This window comes from Protopterus annectens, chromosome 8.part0 (genome assembly GCF_019279795.1).
Source record: "Protopterus annectens isolate FY-2018-M chromosome 8.part0, PAN1.0, whole genome shotgun sequence".
In the NCBI taxonomy this organism is placed as follows: domain Eukaryota; kingdom Metazoa; phylum Chordata; order Ceratodontiformes; family Protopteridae; genus Protopterus; species Protopterus annectens.
This window is the reverse complement of record NC_056741.1, coordinates 253,773,254-253,785,964: the sequence shown is the minus strand read 5'-3', so window position 1 is coordinate 253,785,964 and position 12,711 is coordinate 253,773,254. Positions and strand designations below refer to the sequence as shown.

The 12,711-nt window shown below is 43.2% G+C and overlaps 1 protein-coding gene across 1 annotated transcript in view; it reads left to right on the top strand.

Moving 5' to 3' along the window:
• The window catches only part of SLC39A1 (solute carrier family 39 member 1), a 373,077-nt gene that overhangs the window by 277,215 nt on the left and 83,151 nt on the right, over window positions 1–12,711 (top strand). The window lies entirely within an intron of this gene.

Genomic DNA, 12,711 nt, shown 5'->3' with positions numbered 1-12,711 from the left:
ATGCATCACCATCAATGCCGACAAATCCCTTCTGGCCCCGACACAAGCCATAGAATTCATAGGAGCCAGAATAGACACCAGAGAGCTACGAGCCTTTCTAACGTCCGAAAGACTTCAGAATTTGCAACTCCATGTGCGGGCTATCCTCCAATCAGAGACCCCACCAGCGGAATTGGTCCTGAGGGCACTGGGCTCCATGGCGGCAGCGATAACGCTCCTTCCATGCGCCCGTCTGAACATGCGGGTACTGCAATGGCCCCTTCTAGTACAATGGTCCTTTCTGTCTTTTCCTCTTCATCACCCCATTGCTATCAGCAAGGCTTGCAGGAGGGCTCTATTATGGTGGCTCCATGCTTCGGACCTCCATACGGGCCGACCCTTCTGCACCTCTCCCCCTCTTGCCACGGTGACCACGGACACCTCCCGCCTCCAGTGGGAGGTCATTATTCAGGCAGGATGGTCCAAGGCACATGGAACGATACAGAGACCTCCCTGCCTATCAACGTTCTGGAGATGAGAGTGGTGCTGTACGCGTTGCAAGCACTTCAGAATCTCCTCCCCGTAGGAACGATTGCAATTCAGTCAGACAACATGTCGGTTGTCTGGTACATCAACAAACAGGTGGGAACCAGATCTTACCCTCTATGCTGCGAAGCCATGAGAGTGTGGGAATGGGTGATCTCTACCAACCGCTTTCTGATTGCAACGCACATTCCGGGGCGGACCAACATCCTAGCGGACAAACTCAGTCGCACCCTTCTTACCCCGTATGAGTGGTCTCTCAACCCACTAGTAGCGAAGCAGATATTCGCAGTATGGGGGCAACCCTGCTGCAGTCTTTTTGCCTCTCCCTCAAACACCAAATGCGGCAATTTCTTCGCTCTGATTCCCCCTCCAGGGGAAACTCCAAGAGACACTCTGGAGCATGCTTGGCCACCCGGTCTACTTTATGCCTATCCTCCTCTACCCCTGATGCTGCAACTCTTACAGAAAGCCTCGCGGTTGGGGAGCAGGATGATCCTCATTGCCCCATTCTGGCCTTGGCAAATTTGGTTCCCTTACCTGTGGTCTCACCTAGTGAATCCTCCTTGGATTCTGGATCCCAGTCCGGATCTAATCTCCCATCCGTCGGACTTACCGACCTCAAATCTGGACAATCTGAAGCTGATAGCTTGGTTGCTCCAGTTCCACTCCTAGTTAGGACTCCCGGTATCTCTTCACCAGTCAAAGCCATCCTTGTGGCAGCACATAAGCCCTCCACCAGGAAAGTGTACCGCAGTAAATGGAAACGTTTCTCCATCTGGGTGGAGCATCATAATCTAGATCCCATTACAGCTCTTCTTCCGTCCATATTAGACTTCCTAACCGAACTTTTTCAGGAAGGCGCTAGTTGCTCAACTGTCAAAGTGCAATTGGCGGCCATCTCACATTACCATGTGGGACATGATACAGGGCCTTTGATGTCGGCCAAGTTGTGTAAAACCTTTCTCAAGGGCACCTTTTTGCTTAGACCCCCCTATAAAAGAAGCCGTACCACTGTGGGATCTTTCACTAGTTCTTCAAGCCTTGACTGCTCCACCTTTTGAACCTGCTGCTTCAGTAGATCTCAAATTCTTGTCCTGGAAAACAGCATTCCTTGTAGCCATTACTTCTGCGAAAAGAGTTTTGGAGCTTCAAGCTCTTTCTGTGAAGCCTCCTTATTTGATCTTTCATCCGGACAGAGTGTACCTCAGGATCAGTCCCTCTTTCCTTGCCAAAATAGCATCAGAAACCAATATAAATCAATCCATAAATTTACCGGTTTTCTTTCCTAAATATCAGAATAAAGGAGAGTACAAGCTGCACTCATTAGATGTTCATAGACAGCTACGTTTTTATACTCATAGAACGGCTGGTCATAGACAATCTGACCAGCTGTTCGTTTCCTTTGCCAAATTTAATTTGGGGAAAGCAATATCAAAAGTATCTCTATCACGCTGGATTTCACAATGTATCCTATTAGCGTACCAAGCCTCTGGGAGACCCGCACCTGAAGGAGTTCGCGCACATTCCACTCGTTCCATCTCTACTTCTGCGGCCTTCAAGTCTAGAGTCCCATTGGATGATATTTGTTTGGCAGCCACTTGGGCCACATCTCATACCTTTATTAACCACTACAAACTGGACGTGATTTCTAGAGGGAGAGCATCCTTTGGCTCTGCGGTGCTTCGCAATATCCTTCCATGATGGCCACCCAAGGTTCAGGTAGCTGGGGACTCTGTCCCACAGGTTGCTGACAAATGAAGTCCCTACTTCAGATTAAGAAGTCATGTACTCACCATAACGTTCCATATGAGTAGGTAGCTTCATTTGTCTGCAACCATCCCCCCTCCTTCCCCCTGGCCTTCTTCGGATCTATCTTAGTTGGATACCCTTTTTGGGTACATATTGAGGGGCAAACTCGATCTGAGGTCATGGAGGGTTGGCAGGGGATTATGGGTGAGGGGAGGAGTTAGGAGCTTGGATCCATTAGCTTGAAACAAGTTGCCGGCTCGGATCCGATATCGGATCCAAGACCCACAGGTTGCAGACAAATGAAGCTACCTACTCAGATGGAACGTTATGGTGAGTACATAACTTCTTATTTCACACCACTGCCCCCCTCAGAGGATGCAGACAACTATGCTGAACAGTACGCCAATGCAGTATACAAGCACCTCTCCAGCTGCATGGACTCAGCCATACCCAATAGTACTAAAACCTGCTCCTCAAGGAAACACAAACCTATTTGGTGGACATCCTCTATCAATAGGCTCTTTACAACAAAAGGAAGCAACTGTTGTCCAAGGGTAAAAAGGAACACATAAATTGGAAAAACTCCTTCCTTAGCCTCAATAAGCAAATTAGATCACTAATGAAAGCCTCCAAAGCCAATTATGAATCAAAACTAGCCTCCAAAACAAAGGGAAACCACAAAGCCTTCTTCAGTTACAGGAACCTCCATGGCAAAGCCCAGGTCTGTTCCGAATTAGTACTTAACAGTGTCCCTTACACCAATCCTGTTGACTTAGCCAACCTGCTAGCAGATAGGTTCAGTGCAAATTTCACTCCCCTGTTCCCCCCAAAGGCCCTTTTGACATCCCCAATAATTGTTCCGCACCTCACATCTATGTAGATAAAGTGCTAAAGGCCCTATCCAAGGCAAAGAACACTGCTTCCATGGGACCTGATAGTATCCCAGGCTGTATTCTGCACCATCTCCAGCAAGAACTGGCTTCGCTATTGAGCACTTTGTTCAACCACAGCCGAAGTACTGGCATCATTTCATCAGAGTGGAGAACTGCGATTGTCATCTCCTTGCACAAAGGTGGTGCCACTACTGACCCTGGAAACTATCGCCCCATTAGCTTGACAAGTCTAATCTGTAAAGCATTGGAACGTATTATTATGGATCTCACAAACAAGGACATAGGCAATCTCCAAGCACTTGACCCCATCCAGTTCGGATTCGTCAGGGGCAGATCTTGTCTAAACCTGGTTGACTTCTTTGAGACCATCACCCTAGGCCCTGGATGAGGGAAAGTCAGTGCATACAGCTTACCCTGACTTGGCCAAGGCCTTTGACACAATCCCCCCACACAGGCATCATCAAAAAGCTAACACAACTTGGCATAAATCCCTATCTTATCAGGTGGGTAGCCAACTGGCTCATCGGCAGGACCCTCAAAGTCAAAATAGGAGCCTCCACTTCCAGTAGCAGACCTGTCACTAGTGGAGTTCCTCAGGGATCTGTCCTGGGACCCCTACTGTTTGGTATATACTTCTCATAGGTGCAGGCAAAGACAAAAGGCCTGTAGCTGACCAAGTTTGTGGACTGTAAGTTGGGTGCTGTCATTGACTCCCCAAATGATCTTAACATACTGCAAGAGGGTCTCACAGCAACTGATGACTGGTACCAAAGTCATGGCCTCAAGCTAAATGAAAAAAAAAATGCATCATCATACCACTCAGCAAAAACACACCCCCTACTAATTATCACATCAATGGCAACCCCCTAAGCACACAGTCTGTGGTGAGAGACCTGGGCAGTCAGGTTGATAGCAACTCGACCATCATGTAGCGGCAGTGGTCAGAAAGCCTTTTACTTGGTTCATCTCATAAGTAAAGGAATTGCATCCAAAAAAAGGAGGTTATTGCCTCTCTATACTCCTCCCTCATTAGACCAGTAATTGAGTATAACTCCGTTTGTATGTATCTCTTCAAACGTCTGCACCAACTGGAAAGGCCATGGAAATATCTCGCAAAGAGAATACACGGCCTCCAACACCTGTTCTATGCAGACAGGCTCAAATCACTATCACTCTATTCGGTATCGTACAGATTGCTCAGGGGTGATCTGTGTCTCGTCTACAAGGCAATATTGGACCCTGCCCTACTAGAGATGCTCCATATCCGTAAATCTAACTCTTCACGCATTACCTGCTCGAAAGGCCTGAATCTAATATACGACATCAACAAAATCTGCTGGAGAGACAGATTTGTCTCCCAGAGGCTGCCCCTTCTCTGGAATAGACTTCCCATACATGTCAAACAGAGCATCTCATTTGACATTCTTCAAGTGCAGCCTTGATGAGTGGATGGGAAACCACAAATTTGTCCCAGGGTTTCCACCTGTGTCCATCATTGACAAGGGTGACACAGGTGCTGTTTGAGGTTTCTTTTTGGGGATTAACTCTTGGCTAGGCATGTAAGGACTCCAGGGCCATTAGCCTAGTAACCTCGTATGATCCTGTGTAGTAGATAGTGGACACAGAGCAACATGAAAATACAGATCACATCAGGAAATGTTATCATTTTGCCAGAACAAGTGGCATAGATGGATAACGCCAAGGTCTTCCAAGTTTAGTTAATAGCTGTGGTGTTTGACTTCACTGGCATGGGAAGTTGTAAGTGCTGATCATGGGGGGAGGTCAGTGAGGTAACCTTATAGTACAGAGCTGTCCTTGGAGGAGGGTCTGGAATGCAAATATGAGGCTTAGATTGTACATTAGGGTCATTAAGCTACTCATGGCGCTAGGACTAATAGCGGGTGTGTGGGAGCAAGTCATGAGCCTTCACAATGAGGAGGATCCGTTGTCCTTATGCCTAAGGATGAGGTTAGGTTATTCAAGTGCTGGATAAAAGCATACTCATTGCTGCTTGAATGACACTGCCCCCCCGATAGCTCTCACCTTAACTGTGAATGAAAGACCCAGAGCTGAGGAATGATTGTGCTTAGTGTGCTTGGGGGAGGGGTTGAAGATTATTGGGCACAGGAGCATAAATTATCTAATGAGTGTAAGGTTTCCCTAGATCCATCAACACTAAGACTGGCAAGGTACTTTTTCCTCCCTGCTCTTGGGTTCAGGTTCTGCCAAGGCCTGTGGTGCAGTCTGTCTGGCGGCAGCTGTGCTGTTGGCTTTAGACATGTCTTTTCAGACCAAAATCACTGACATGGGTCATCTTGAAAGCTTTTTGAGGGTCTCTAGAGCCTGTGCCTGCTTTCTGCTCAGCAAAAGGGGGGGCATTATTACTTAGCAAAGGGGAGGCCACTATCCATTTTCTGTCAGTCGAAGATGAGTTTCTTGGAGACTGAGTTAAAGTCCACAGCATTTACCCATGTGTAGAGACCTGTAAGATACCCAGCTGAGAAACTGTGACCCAAAGCACTAAAGATGAAATCATTCAGGTTTTTGAAGAAATATATCAAGAGGTTTATGGCCCCCAAAAACATGCTGAGGAGGCATCCTCTGATAACTTCCTAGACGAATTACAATTCCGATTATTAAATGACACTCAGATAAATCCTCTTAAGGTATCAATAACTTTTGAAGAAATATTCCTAGCTATCAACAAACTGAAATCAGGGAAAGCCCCAGCCCTGATGGATACTCAGTGTAATTATACAAATCCTTTAAGAATCACTTGGCTCCACTTTTACTCAACGTATATAATAAAATTCGGTATTACTGATTTGTATGTAAATAATTCCAAGACAATTCTTATACCAAAACCCAATGCGAATGATCACAACACTAATGATTATCGCCCAATTGCACTAATTAACTTAGATATAAAAATTCTATCAACAGTACTGGCTCACAGACTAAATAAAGTACTTCCTTATATTATATCTCCCGAACAGCTAAGATTCATGAGTAATAGTCAGGTCTGGGACAATACATTAACAACAGAAGCAATAACAAACATGACAGTTAAAGATAACTCCCAAATATGCACTTTCTGTTGATGCACAAAAGGCCTTCGACAGAGTCAACCTAAATTTCCTCTTCAAGATTTTGAAACAATTTGCTCTTCCTGAAGAATTTATAGATATGGTCAGAGTTCTATATAATAAGGCTACTACTACACTACACTATACATAATTAAAAAGAAATCAAACCCTATCCCAATAGTTAACTGCACAAGACAGGGCTGTCCGCTTTCTCCTTATCTTTTTAACCTTTAATTAGAGGCCCTCCTCCTGAAATTAAGCCAAAAAAACTTTCAATCACTATATTTATATTTCCAAAGTCCAAGTTAAATACACAGCGTTTGCTGACTATCTTAACATCTACATTGAATTTCTCTCCACAGACTTAGAAAAGGTTTTAAGCTCCATTGAGAACTTTTCTGCAATCTCAAACTATGCCATAAATCCAAGTAAATCAGAAATATTCCCGTTAAACCCTCTAAGCCACAAATAGTTTTTTCTTCCCAGGAACAAAATTTAAAGTCGATTATTCACTCAGATACCTGGGCATTACTTTTACTCACCCTCACAAGGAAATTAAAAAAAATCTTTATAAAGTATGGTCAAAAGTTACAGAAGATCTCGATAGATGGAAAAACTTAAACCTTTCCCTTCTCTCCAAGACAGCAGTCATAAAAATGAATATCCTCCCTAAAATTCTATATAATTTTTATGCCATCAACCAAAACATTCCAAATATTTTTTTTCTAAGATGACAACAACATTGGGCAATTTTATCTGGTACCCTAAGAATACTAGAATTAGTTGCACAAAATTAAACCTGCTCAAATAGAAAGGTGGTCTGAGCCTTCCTGACTTTCAGACATATTATCTTATTAATGCCAGTCATATTATATGATTAGTTAATTATGAACTTTCTGATACATCATGGCACCCTCTTTGGATCAAAATTTATTGCCAACACCTCAGTTTCTGCAATATAAATCCAAAGGTTATACCTTTTCTCAATAACAAGACTCTAAAAGACTTCAAAATACATCTTACTTTAGGTCAATAATACGGCATGTTTCCAAAAGCTCATAACCTCCTTAAAGAACTCCTTAATTATGGCTCAACCAATTCACCTGAACCCTAATATCAGACTTAATAATAATATGCTAAATCTAGATAATTACCCAAACATAAAGAAATGTACAGTTTGGGAGTTTTATCAAATCAAAGATCTGTCATTGAGTTCTGTTGTAGACTCTCTAGCAGGTAGTAAAAAATACCGCATAATTTATTAAATATTGTATCTAGTAACTTTGATGACAAAAGAAATTAATGCAACTCCACAAGACTTTAATTTGTACCAACAAATCACTTCCCTTCTTTTATTGAGGACTAAAATGTTATCAAACACTTATAGATTAATTACTCAAATTAAATACCAAGATGTAATCTTATATTCCAACTACTTCAAAATAGTAAATTAACTAATGAACAAAATCTAGCGGCAGTCGATATAACTATAAAACTAACTCCTTTTAAAAAACACTCAATTTATGATTAATAACACTTATCACACACCACTCTTTCTGAGCAAAATAAATGCCAATACATCATCTTTCTGCCCTACATGCTTTAATTCAGTAGCAGACACTCTTCACATACTCTGGTCTTGTAAAGAATATCTATAAATTATGGTGCTCTTTAAGAGCAAAACTGGAGAAAACAGGTTATATGAAATCCACCCTCTCATGGGAAATGGCAATATTAAACATTTTCCCCATCTCCTATACACTTGAGTCTAAACATATTATTGTAACACTGTGCGCAACACTGAAATCTTATATAGCCCTTAACTGGCTTGACAGATCCAAAATTTCTTGGGCAGAGTTCAAATCTATAACTATCAAATACGTTTTAGCAAACAAACTAAGAACAGTAAGCCACAAGAAGTTAACCTTTTTCCAGAAATACTGGAAAAGACTTATAGAGGTTCTTAACTAGATTCTCACAAAGTTAGCTGGAGCACTTTATTTTTCTTTCCTATTCCCCACTAAATAGTAATTTTCTTACTTAGTTTCATATAAAGGCTACAATCAACCTTTTTACAAGAAAATTGTGCTATTCTATTAGGTTTATCAAAGTGTCCTCTAGTACATAGGCATTTGTATCTATCACTATTGCATTTAAAAAAATTATCAACTTATGAACTTTTCTATGACAACCTGAATAAGTGACAACCCAGTGTAAATAATGTAAATAGTTGCCTTGATAGGCTCAGGTATATGGTTATACTCCTTCTCCTGAGAAAATAACAATGTTTAACGTTGTACTGTCAATATTAACGACCATTTGCTAGATAACTTGTTTGAAAGCTAAGTCATACTTAACATTACGGGGCATGTTTGCCTCTTATTAATGTCTATTACAATTAAAAGAATGTCTTTTTTTTTCTTTTCTCTTTGCCTTTTTAAAATATCAAGGTCAGTCATCACATATACATTGCAATTTTATGTACTTTTTGTTTTTCAATTCTATGTAATTCCATTGCTATGTTAATTTTCATCTTGTACTGTACTGTTCATTGTAGTTAAAGAAAAACTGAAATAAAAATTAAATTTAAAAAAAAAAAAAGAAAAGAAATCTGAGTCTACTAACTTGCCTCTCTGTAGACTGAGTGGCTCATCGACCATTCACACTGCCTAGGGTTTGTCCAAAGACTCTAGTTGTCTCAGTACTTCATGAGTTTTCTTAACGCCAAGCAGCCAGCACTTGAACTCTCAGAGGGGTTTCTTCTAAGCAATGAAAGGCTGACCCTGCCTTAGGAGAGAAGGATTCGTACAACCTAGATCCAAAGGCAGTTGAGATGGCTTATGTGGGCCAGTTGTCTCTGTTATTAAGCCAACATCTGGGCATTCTGTCCTCCACTTCACCACCAGTAGATCTCTCATTTGAAGATATCCTGTCGTAGGATTAAGGAATAATTCCAGTGGGATGTCAAGGAGAACTGTGAGGCCCAGCTGAGATATAGAACATTCATGGACCTGCCAGAGCCAAAAATAATTGCTGTACTGTAGTTAGACATGTCCTGGAAAATGCACTCATCAATGCATCTCTGGAGCCACACTTTCTTCTTCCCTGCTCCAAGGAATTCTGCATTATAGCATCCAGGATTCCAAGTTCCTTTACCGGAAGTCTCTGGCTGATTCAGCAGTGGTACTGATGCATATCAGCAAGTGAGCGTTTATAGCTTCAAACAGGAACCCTGTTCCAAGTGACAAGGAGAGTAGGATTCTCAATTGCTATGGGAAGAAATCATCTGCAGAACTCATCTGCTACCCTGGCCTAAAGGACTCTGAACTGTGAATAATACATGTTTAACTTCCGTGAATCCCACCTGGACTAGCTAAAGTCTAATGCAGAGATGATTTCTAATAAGGGACCTGAAACAGGAAACGTTTGACTTATGCATCTGGACTTTCTGCAATGCCAAGCACTCCAAAAAGGATAGCTATGATGGGGCGTCTGGTAAGGTGTTTCTCTGAGAAATGAGCCTTAGATGTTCATCGTGTTACACTGCTGCAGTCATTACACTTGGGTTATCCTGCCGTCAGGCGGTCCCGCAGTCGGCCAGAGTTCCAAAGTCTTGGTCCGGCGTCGGTTGCTGTTGCCTCCTCCCTGACTTCAGTGCGACCGTCGTGTATAAGATGCAGCTGACACCATTTTCTTCAGTCTTTGTTGCCGCGCGGTGCCTGAAGCAGAAGCAGTTCGCAAGTGCCGGTCGGCCGACTCATGAGATTTTCATTCCGAATCCAGAACCGAAGTCTTCTAAAAAAGCTAAGTACCCCGTTGGGGAAACTTTTTCTTGCCTCAGACCGATGTCAGTAAAAGTTAATAACTGTATTTCTTGTGGGAAGCAAATACCTCATAAGGATTTCCACTCCTATTGTATTCTATGCCTAGGCCCTGACCACGACGTCACTGGTTGTCGGTTTTGTGCTAGGTTTAACAAGCACACTATTAAACGTCGGTTTGATTTTGCCCGACATTATTTTGGCATAAAATTCAATTACACTATGCCGTCGGAAATTCCGATGACTGCATTGCATAAAAAGCGCAAGGACAAAGACCGGCATCCGAGGCCCAAAACTGATGACGAGGCCTCTTCTAGGCCGGTCGCTGGTTGTCCGGTTTTCAGCGAGGCACCTACGCAGCCCCTGACGACCGCTTCCACAGAACCACAGACCACCTCCGACTCTCACGTGGAGCTGGCTGGGCCTTCGGACGCACTAGGTTTTCAGCTTTCCGATCCTAACCCTACAGAGGGAACCGAAGTAGCTGAGCAATCCACAGCTACAGAGGGTGTTTTCAGACCTACCCAGTTAACCATCAAACCCTCTGCTAAGTCTAAGCACCCCTTAAAAGCAAAGAAACAGACACAACTCTCTCCAGGGCAGGCTACCATGCTTAAGAAACAAATGCTAAAAATGGCCGAGGACCTAATCACCCTGATCAGGGGGTCCCATCCCCCTCCTGATAAAAGGCCCAGACAGGATGCGAACTATGAATCTTCTGACCAGGTGTCCATTTCCTCAGACTCTTCCTCGGACCTAGGATATTCCGTACCCCCTTATGAGGATTCTGATGTTGAGGAATCAATTCCATCAGCCTCTCCGCCTGAGGATTACTCCTTTGGGGAGACCTTACATACCATGAGGGAACATTTCCATTGGGAAGGCCAGGATTACTCAGAATCCAAGAAAAGGCTCAGAGACTTCCTTTTATTGCCTCAACACAGACCCCTTACTATCCCTCCAGTTTTTGATATTGTGGATGATGTGTACACTGAATCCAGTTTAAACCCTGACTCCGTACCCCCAGCCCCAGTTAAGCCTGATAGATATTACAGAGTCCCTGACTCTCACAAATTTCTGTACAAAAGCCCTGTTGCTGACCCTGAAACTATTTCTCAGGGACCCGAAGGGATTAAGGCCTCATCAGCTAAAAACCCAGTTCCCTCTTACTGAGATTCGAGAGCATAAAACAGATGGGGAAAGAAGGTATATACGTCTGCAACTTTAGCAATGAGAGCCTTGAATTGCCAGTTTCACATGCTAAAATATCAGCAATTTTTGATGTCTCAGTTGAAACAAAAGATGCTTCCAGATTCAGATCCTTCTAACCTTAAAGAAATGCATGAATTATTGCATGCAGCTGAACAAGTGGGAAAACCATACTTTGCAATGTGGGTTTGATTCCTTAGAGGCCTCCTGTAGAGCAGCAGTTACAGGCTCTGTCATTAGAAGGCATGTTTGGTTAAAAGAACATATGTTACCAGATCATGTTAAGGTCAAATTATTGGATGCACCTTTGCAGCGGGATGTGCTGTTTGGAGTTAAGGCAGAGGAGGTATTAAAGAAGATGGAGGATAAGGCAAAATCTATGCAAATGGTGAAAGATTTTTTACAGGTTCAGCCTCCACGTTTTAGCAGAAATTGGCCAACAAAGAATTGGTCCTTTCCAGTCACAGATAGACCTCAATGGGGCAGATACAGATGTCCAAGAGGTAGCGGTCAGACACAAGGCCCTTAACAGGCCTCGACAGTGGAGTACACCAGGCCAGAAAGAAGGGGAAGACAGGCCTCAACCTTATAAAAAACAGCCTCAATGACTTTCCACTGCAGCTGCCAAACAGCTCTCTCTTGGCAGCCCCCTTAGGAGGAAAACTGGCACTTTTCTATCACAACTGGCATTGCATCACCAAAGACACAAATGGGTTCTCAACATTGTATCTCAAGGTTACAGGTTCCACTTTCACACTCTGCCAAGGCTAAAGGAATGCCAAACCTGCCACCAAATCAATGGGCAGAGGCTCAAAAACAAATTACAGCACTCATGGATATGAGAGCTATTCAAAAGGTACCACCACAGGAACAAGGACAAGGATTTTACTCAAGACTCTTTCTGGTTCCCAGAAAGGACGAAGCCTGGAGACACATTCTGGACCTTTCTTCACTAAACACTTACCTGGATGTTCCGAAGATGTTGACACTACAGCAGCTTCTTCCCATGCTGGGCAAGAAAGCTTGGCTCGTGACTTTGGACCTCAAAGAGGCATACCTGCATGTCCCCATCAGACAAAACTGCAGAAGATACCTCAGATTTCTAGCTGGTTCAATGCACTATCAATTCTCGGCACTGCCCTTTGGCTTATCTACTGCGCCCAGGGTCTTCACAAAGTGCTTGGCATCAGCAGTTGCATTTTGCAGGCAAAAAGGAATTCAGATTTATCCATACCTGGACGACTGCCTGATTCAAGCAGAGAGCAAGGACATTCTCCTAAAGCATCTGGCGTACGTAAAAAAGTTATTAAGTTGCCTGGGGTACACAGTAAAAGAAAAGAAATCAAAACTAGTGCCCTCACAACAGATAATATTCCTGGGTGCCAGCTTGAACACAACTGCCCAGATGGCTTATCTCACACCAGACAA